We start from the raw sequence: 8,597 nt of genomic DNA on the forward strand, positions 1-8,597 counted from the left end.
GAGGGTTGCGATCCGTTGCCGGTCACGAAAAAAGACAAAAAGGAAAAAAAAAAAATAAAGATGCAGATAGTTTAAAAGTAAAATGGTAGAGAAGAATTGAGTGCAAAAAGGTGTTAGTAGCTACATTAAAAACTAGTCAAAATAGATATCAAGGCAGGAAATAAGGGAAAATATTTCAAAATGGAAAAAGAATCGATTCACAAGACATAGGAATATATTTTCGTATGCTAGCAAACTTCTTAATATATGGTACAAATACTGACAGATAATCAAATGAAGATATGCATATTTTACAGTATTTATTTAACTCACCAGACTGAGAGGAAATGGGAAGAAAAAGCCAAGCAATACCAGCTTAGGTGATATGTTAATGGAAATATTCATGTATTGCCAGAGCAAGCATGACTTGGTATACNGCAACTCCCTTCTTCTCAGACTTTTAGAAATTACCTTGTATTACTGTTACAGATATAAGGCTCATCTGAGAGGATGAAAAATATTAGTATTTAGCAGTAATGTTACCCTCTGGTTTTGTAGCATAGCAACCAAAATTTTTTAAAAATGGGAGCTGAATCCATAAATAAATGAACAATAAAGAGAGACAGAGAGAAAGAAGAAATTAGCAACAATCACAGTAATATCACAGTAATACACTGAAATTTTAGAAAACTAGAGGTGGAAAAGGAGAGGAGAGGGGAAATGGAGGGGGCTAATGAGGAATTGGTCAATGGACACCAAGAATGATTGTGTACTGTAATGATGAATAAGTTAACTATACTGATCTAAGCACCACACATTCTACACAATTATTGAAAATCAACTTTGTACTCCACAAGTATATATAATAAAAAATAAAACATATTAAATAAATAAATAAAACTTACAGGAGTGAAGATTCTGGCTTGTAAATTTCCACCTCTGGGTAATATAAATTCTAAATGAATGTTTGGATTGCATGAATATTAAATACACTTTTTTGAGAAAGAAATAAAAAGAAGATGCATTTTAAAAATAAAGATGCAGATAGGTTAAAAGTAAAATGGTGGAGAAGAATTGAGTGCAAAAAGGTGTTAGTAGCTACATTAAAAGCTGGTCAAAATAGATATCAAGGCAGGAAATAAGGGAAAATATTTCAAAATGGAAAAAGAATCTATTCACAAGACATAGGAATATATTTTCATATGTTAGCAAACTTCTTAATATATGGTACAAATACTGACAGATAATCAAATGGAGATATGCATATTTTACAGTATTTATTTAACTCACCAGACTGAGAGGAAATGGGAAGAAAAAGCCAAGCAATACCAACTTAGGTGATATGTTAATGGAAATATTCATGTATTGCCAGAGCAAGCATGACTTGGTATACATAACTTGGAAATGATTGAGCAATATTTGATCTAATTAAACTTTTGCATATTCAAGAACTAAACAATTCAACTCCAATTTCATGTTCGAAGATATTTTTGCAGCCCCCTTTTGTAGCAGAAAATAAAATCTTTCATCACTAAAAAAAGAAAAGAAAAGAAAATGGCAATGATTAGTTTCATATCTTTTGGGTGGCTATGTAAAATTAGAAATTACAGGTTACAGAGGTGAATTAAGTTATAGAGTTTTGTTATTTCCCTAATCTTATAGATTTAAATTTAATATTATCATTATGCATTGCCTGGAAACAACAGAGACATTGCCAAAACATTAGGTTTATGACAAATAGTAAGACTTCAGAAAAGGACAAGGTACTAGGGCTGCAGAACTGAGAATATGAAGAACTTGGAAGAAAAGGAAAGCCAGAAGGTACTACATGGTCAAACATGATCTCCCTGTAGGAACTATAAAGTGGCCACAATAGAAGAAAAAATTTAAAGTGGGTGTTAGAGTAAAGAAATGGCAATTTCAATTACCAAAACACTACAGTACTGACTTTTTCTTTCTTTTCTTTTTTCAGCACTGTGATCCTGTGATGCTTAACAATTTGTTGGCTGCAACAAATGGTTAAGGGATACAAAGTACAAAAGCAAATGTAAATTTTGGAATCAAAAACTTAAAAAAGGAGGAGAGTAAGTGTAAAGCTTTTTAATGCAATGAAAGGCAAGTTGTTATCAGCTTAGTGTCACCTATTTTAAGGATAAGATATTAGATGTAGGCCTGTTCGTATCCACAAGGCAAAAATCTATAGTAGTTGCACAAAATATAAAAATCAATAATTTGAAGTATATAGACTCAGAAAACCATCAAACCACAAAGGAAAACAACAAGAGAGGACGAAAGAAACAAAATCCTAAAAAATAATCAGAAAACAAGTTATAAAATGGCAATAGAAAGAATTTACCTATTAATAATTACCTTAAATGTGAGTGGACTAAAATCCCCAATAAGAAAACATACAGTGGCTAAATGGATTATAAAAACAAGATCCAACCATAAGCTGCTTACAAAAGACTCACTTTACTAGTAAGGATACACACAGAATTGAAAGTAAAAGGACAGGAAAGATATTTTATAAAACTGGAAGCCATAAGTGATCAAGGGTAGCTATACATACATCAAACAAAATAGACTTAAAAACTATAAAAAGGGACAAAGATCATCATTACATAATGATAAAGGGGTTAATTCACCAAGAAGACATAACAATTGTAAATATATATACACCTCCACATCAAAGCATCTAAATACATAAAGCAATTATTAAATGATCTAAAGGGAGATATAGACAGCAATACTATAATAGCTGGGGACCTCAATATGCTGCTTTCATCAATGGACAAATCATCTAGATAGAAAATCAATAAAGAAACACTGGACTTGAATTACACTTTAGACCAAATGGACCTTATAGATATATACAGGACATACTATCCAATAGCAAAACGATACCCATTTTTAGGTGCATGCAGGTCATTCTCCAAGAAAGAGCATATGTTAGACCACAAAACAAATCTTAATAAATTTAACAGAATTGAAGTAATATCAAGTATCTTTTTGGATCACAATGGCATGAAGCAAGAAATCAGTAAACAGGACAAATCTTAGAAAATATACAATTATGTGGAAATTCAACAACATGCTCCTAAACAACCAATGGGTCATAGACAGAATCGAAAAGGAAAAAAGAAATACTTTGAGATGAATAAGAACAAAAACACAACATACTAAAACAGGATACAACAAAAGCAGTTCTGAGAGAGAAATTTAGTGCAATAAACACTTAGCTCAAAAAGAAGAAAGATCATAAATAAATAACTACTAGAAAAAGAAGAATAAACTAAGCTCAAAGTTAGCTAAAGAAAGAAAACAACAAAGACCAGAATAGAAGTAAATGAAATAGATACTAGAAAAATAATAGAAAAAATTAGTGAAACCAAGAGTTGAGTTTTTGAAAAAATAAGCAAAATTGACAAACCTTAGCTATATTAACTAGGAAAAAAAGTGAGACTACTCAAATAAATAAGATCAAAAATAAAAGTGGAGACATTACAACGGATACAAACAAAATACAAAGTTTCATGAGAAACTACTATGAGCAATTACACACCAACAAATTGGATAACCTAGAAGGAATGAACAAATTCCTGAACACATAAAAGTTACCAAGACTAAATCATGAAGAATAGAAAATCTTAACAAATCAATAATGAATAAAGAGATTGGATCAGTAATAAAAAGGCTCCAATCAAAGAAAAGTCTATCATCAGGTGCTTTCCTGCCGAAGTCTATCAAAACATTTAAAGAAGAGCTAATAACCAATTCTTCTCGAACTCTTCTGAAAACTCTAAGTAGAGGAAATACTTGCAAATGAGTTTTATGAGACTAGAATTGTCCTGATACCAAAGCCAGTCAAGAACACTACAAGAACAGAAAATGATAGGCCAATATCACTGATGAACATAGATACAAAAATTTGCCACAAAAAATTAGCAAACTGAATCCAATAACAAATTAAAAGAATTACTTACCATAATCAAGGTATATAAGGATGGTTCAACATATGCAAAATGATAAATGTGATATAACACATTAACAGAACGACAGATAAAAATCATAAAATTATCACAATAAACACAGAAAAAGCATTTGACTGAATTTGACAACCTTTTAGATAAAAATTCTCAAAAGATTAGGTATAGAGAAAATGCCCCTCAATGCAATAAAAGCCATGTATGACAAATCCACAGCTAACATCCTTCTCAATGGTAAAAAGTTGAAATCTTTTTCTCTAAGATCAGAATAAGACAAGGATACCCACTCTCATCAGTTCTTTTCAACACAGTACTGAAAGTTCTAGCCAGAGCAATGAGGCAAGAGAAAAAAAAAAAAGATGTCCTAACAGGAAAAAAAGAAGTGAAATTATCTTTATTTGCTGATGACATGATTTTATATATATAGAAAACTCTGAAGACTCTACCAAAGATTGTTTGAACAGATTAGCAAATTCAGTAAAATTTCAGTATACAAAATTGATGTAAAAAATCAGTAGTATTTCTTTATACTAATAACGAACTATTCAAAAATGGAATTTAAAAAACAATCGTGGAATATACTAAAAAACATATGTACTTCACAGGGACTTGTTTTCCAAAGTCTTGCAGTTTCAAATATTGACCTTGCAGAGGACTGGAAATTTTCCCCAGGCTATTGAGTCTCTATTGCAAGATAAGAATTGTGGCACAGCAAGGTTGCTGGCTCAAAGACAGATTAGTTACTGATTGATATCTAAGTTGCTGGAAAACTGCTAGAGGGAGAAGGAATGTTTGCTAAGATCAAGCTTGTGTTGATAGGACCACTTAATTGTCTACTAGAATGTCATCTGGCTTGTTTCACTAAAAGTCACCAGCCTATATTGTTAAACTATAATCTCACCTATGTTCTCTTCCTGTAACTTACTGCTCTGGAAAATAAATCCAGGAAGAGAACTCCAATTTGGGATTACTTTCCCAAGGAAGCAATGCCTCTTGCTTGAGGGTTCTGGCAGGAGATTAACCACTTCGGGGTCTCTCACTGCTCAGAAGAGATGGGCTTTGAGTAATCCTTTGCATCTCCATCACCCAGGAGAAGAGGGATGACAAATCCGTTGGGGGGCAAAGCAACACAAAGCAACAAACAATCACACAACAGCAACAAAAAAGTTGAATACTTAGGTGTAAACTTAACCAAGGAGGTAAAAAACCTGTATATTGAAAACTATAAAACACTGATAAAAAATTTGGAGCAAACACAAATAAATAGAAAGATATTCTGTGTTCGTGGATAGAAAGAATTAACTTCCTGAAGTTACCTATAGATTCAATGCAATTCCTATAAAATGTTAATGTCATTTTTCACAGAAATGGAGAAAACAATCCTTAAATTCTTATGGAACAACAAAAGACCCTGAATAGCCGAAGAATTCTTGAGCAAAAAAAACAAAGCTGGAGGTATTACACGTCCTGATTTCAAAACATATTACAAAGTGATATTACAGGATGGTTCTGGCATGCAAACGGACATATCAGTCAATGGAACAAGACAGAAAACCCAGAAGTAAAGCCACACATTTACTGTCAGCTGATTTTTTCACAAAGATGCCAAGAACACACATAAGGAAAGGACAGCCTCTTCAATAAATGGTGTTAGGAAGATTAGATATCCACATACAGCATAATGAAATAAGACTCTTATCTTACACTGTATACTAAAATAAATTGAAAATGAATTAAAGACTTGAATATAAAATTTGAAACTGTAAAACTTCTAGAAGAAAACATAGGGGAAAATCTCCATGACATTGGTCAGGGCAATAATTTTTTGGATATGACCCTGAAAGCACAGGCAACAAAAGCAGGAGGCAAATGGGATAAAATCAAACTAAAAAGCTTTTGTAGAGAAAAGGAAACAACAAAACTAAAAGACAACCCACAGGATGGGAGAAAATATTTGAAAACCATGCATCTGATAAGGGGTTAGTATCCAAAATATGTAAGAGACTCACACAACTCAATAGCAACAAAACAAATAATCTGATTTTATAAATGGGCAAAGGACCTGAACAGAATTTTTTTAAGAAAACATACAAATGGCCAATACATACACGAAATGATTCTCAGCATCACTAATCATTAGGGAAATGCAAATTAAAACCACAATGACATATCACCTCACACCTGCTAGAATGTCTTTATCAACTGATGAAAGATAACAAGTGTTGGAGAGGATGCAGAGAAACGCAAACTCATACATCGTTGGTGGGAATGTAAATTAGTATAGCCATTAAAGACAACAGTACGGAGGTTCCTAAAAGAGCTAAAAATAAAACTACCGCATGATCCAGTTATCCAACTTCTGGGTGTACACACAAAAAACTGAAATCAGTATGTTGAAGGGATATCTGCACTCTCATGTTAATTACAGCATTATTTACAATAGTCAAGATATGAACACAACCTAAGTGCCTATCAACTAATGAGTGAATAAAGAAAATGTTATACACACACACACACACACACACACACACACACACACACACACAGAGGATGAAATGCTTATTCGGTCTTAAAAAGGGGGATTTCCTGTCATTTGTGACAACACAGATGAATCCAGAGGACATTATGGTAAGTGAAATAAGCCAGGTGCAGAAATACAAATATTGCATGATTTGACTTATATGTTGAATCTAATAAAGTTGAAATCATAGAAGTAGAGAGTAGAATGATAGTTAACAGAGTCTGATGGGGGAGTGCAGAAGAAGAAAATGAGTTGTTGATCAAAGGATACAAAGTTTCAGGTAGACAAGGAATAGGTTTTGAGATCTATTGCACAGCAGGATGACTATGGTCAATAATGATGTATTATGCATTTCTGAATAACTAACAGAATAAATTTCAAATGCCTCACCATAAAAAATGATGTGTAAGTGCCAGGATGGATGCGTTAATTAGCTTGATTTAATCATGTCACATGAATACATATATCAAAACATCCCATTTTACCCCATAAATCTATGCAATTATGATTTGTCAATCAAAAGTAATAATAAATAATAATATATTTAAAAAATCTTAGAAGCATACTGTTAACTTATCAAAAATATATACAGACTCAAAAAATGCAATAAAGATACAGGATGAAATTGTTTCAGAAATGTGTACCTAGTTATGCTCTTGTCAGTATTGAATAGGATTTATTGTTTGAATAGAGATGCCTTAATTTCTAATATGGTGTATGTCTGCAATAAAGAGAATCAATGCGATTTAAGCAGAGTCACTGGAATACGAAGTTTTGAGAACAATGATTTATATAGCTTTGAAGACGGTGATTCTAGGTTTTGAGATTGAAGATTGCTATAAAGTTTTTTATTATGACATACATTTTCATATTTTTTCCTTCCTGCTATGTAGTGATATTTTATTGAAATAGCAGTATATATTAGAATTTATTCTTTTTTGTGTGTTGCCTGCTGTGTATTAATATTAAAAGAAATATTGGATTTCAGTGCATGCTATGGCATGAATTAGAAATTCTTTAAATTTATTAACTCTTGTATACTTTGTGCCATTTTTTACCAAAACATTTTTTGATATGCATGTTCCCTTCTTATCTACAGATAAATTAATTCAAATTATGACTTCTTTCTAAAATGAGGAACTCTTATTTTTTTTACAGGACCCTAAGTATGTTATGAATTTTTATTTACAAGAAAATCCTGTTTTGTTTTTACTATGTACCAATATTCACTGACATCTATATATTTGTTTTTATATGCAGTCGATTCTCATTATTCAGGGTGTTATGTTCTATAGAATCAGCTCAAACACTGAATCTGTGAATACCAACCTATGGCTCCTGGGGAAAGACAGGGTTAGGTACCTGTGAGACTTTTGTCACTACATTTTCATCATCTGATCAATACATAACTTTGTCTTATGTGTTTCTGCTTAAAGATATCTTATTTAATATATATCGTTGATTTAATAACATTAAGCTCACAGCCAATAGCACTATAACTCATGCCTGAGGGAAGCTTGTCTTACACAGGTATTTTTCCATAAGGCACATCACAGCCTTCTTACACATAGGACACTAGGCAGCACTTCAGCACTACACTTGGGGGCCATTTTAAACAGTGAAACCACCAAGACAAAGCACAAAAATGCAAAAAAGTGGCACTAAATAGACAGAAAAAGACATTTGTTTATAGAATGAGAACTGGAACAAGAAGGCAGAGAGTCACCTTGCTTAACTTAGTTGAGAAAGTGCATATTGGGCAACTCAAACTTTTTGCCACTCTGTGCATATCTGTTAATGACCAAGAAAACATCATGAGTATTGATTATGGTGTTAAAATAAATTTAGCAAGTAGGCAAATTTGCAAAGGTGGAATCTGTGAATAAGAAACAACTGTATGTCATTCTACACATTTTTTAAAAAGTGGAATATCATCACATGTTCAGAATTCATCACCCAAGAAATCCATTCTCTTTTCTTGTTGACTGAGGTGAAATTCAAATAACATATATTAATCATTTTAAATTCAAGAGCATTTAGTACTTTCACAGTGTTGTGCAATCCTCACCTCTATCTAGTATCAAAACATTTTCATATTGTATCATTTTTTT

This window comes from Galeopterus variegatus, unplaced genomic scaffold (genome assembly GCF_000696425.1).
Source record: "Galeopterus variegatus unplaced genomic scaffold, G_variegatus-3.0.2 Scaffold4339, whole genome shotgun sequence".
NCBI classification, from domain to species: Eukaryota; Metazoa; Chordata; class Mammalia; order Dermoptera; family Cynocephalidae; genus Galeopterus; species Galeopterus variegatus.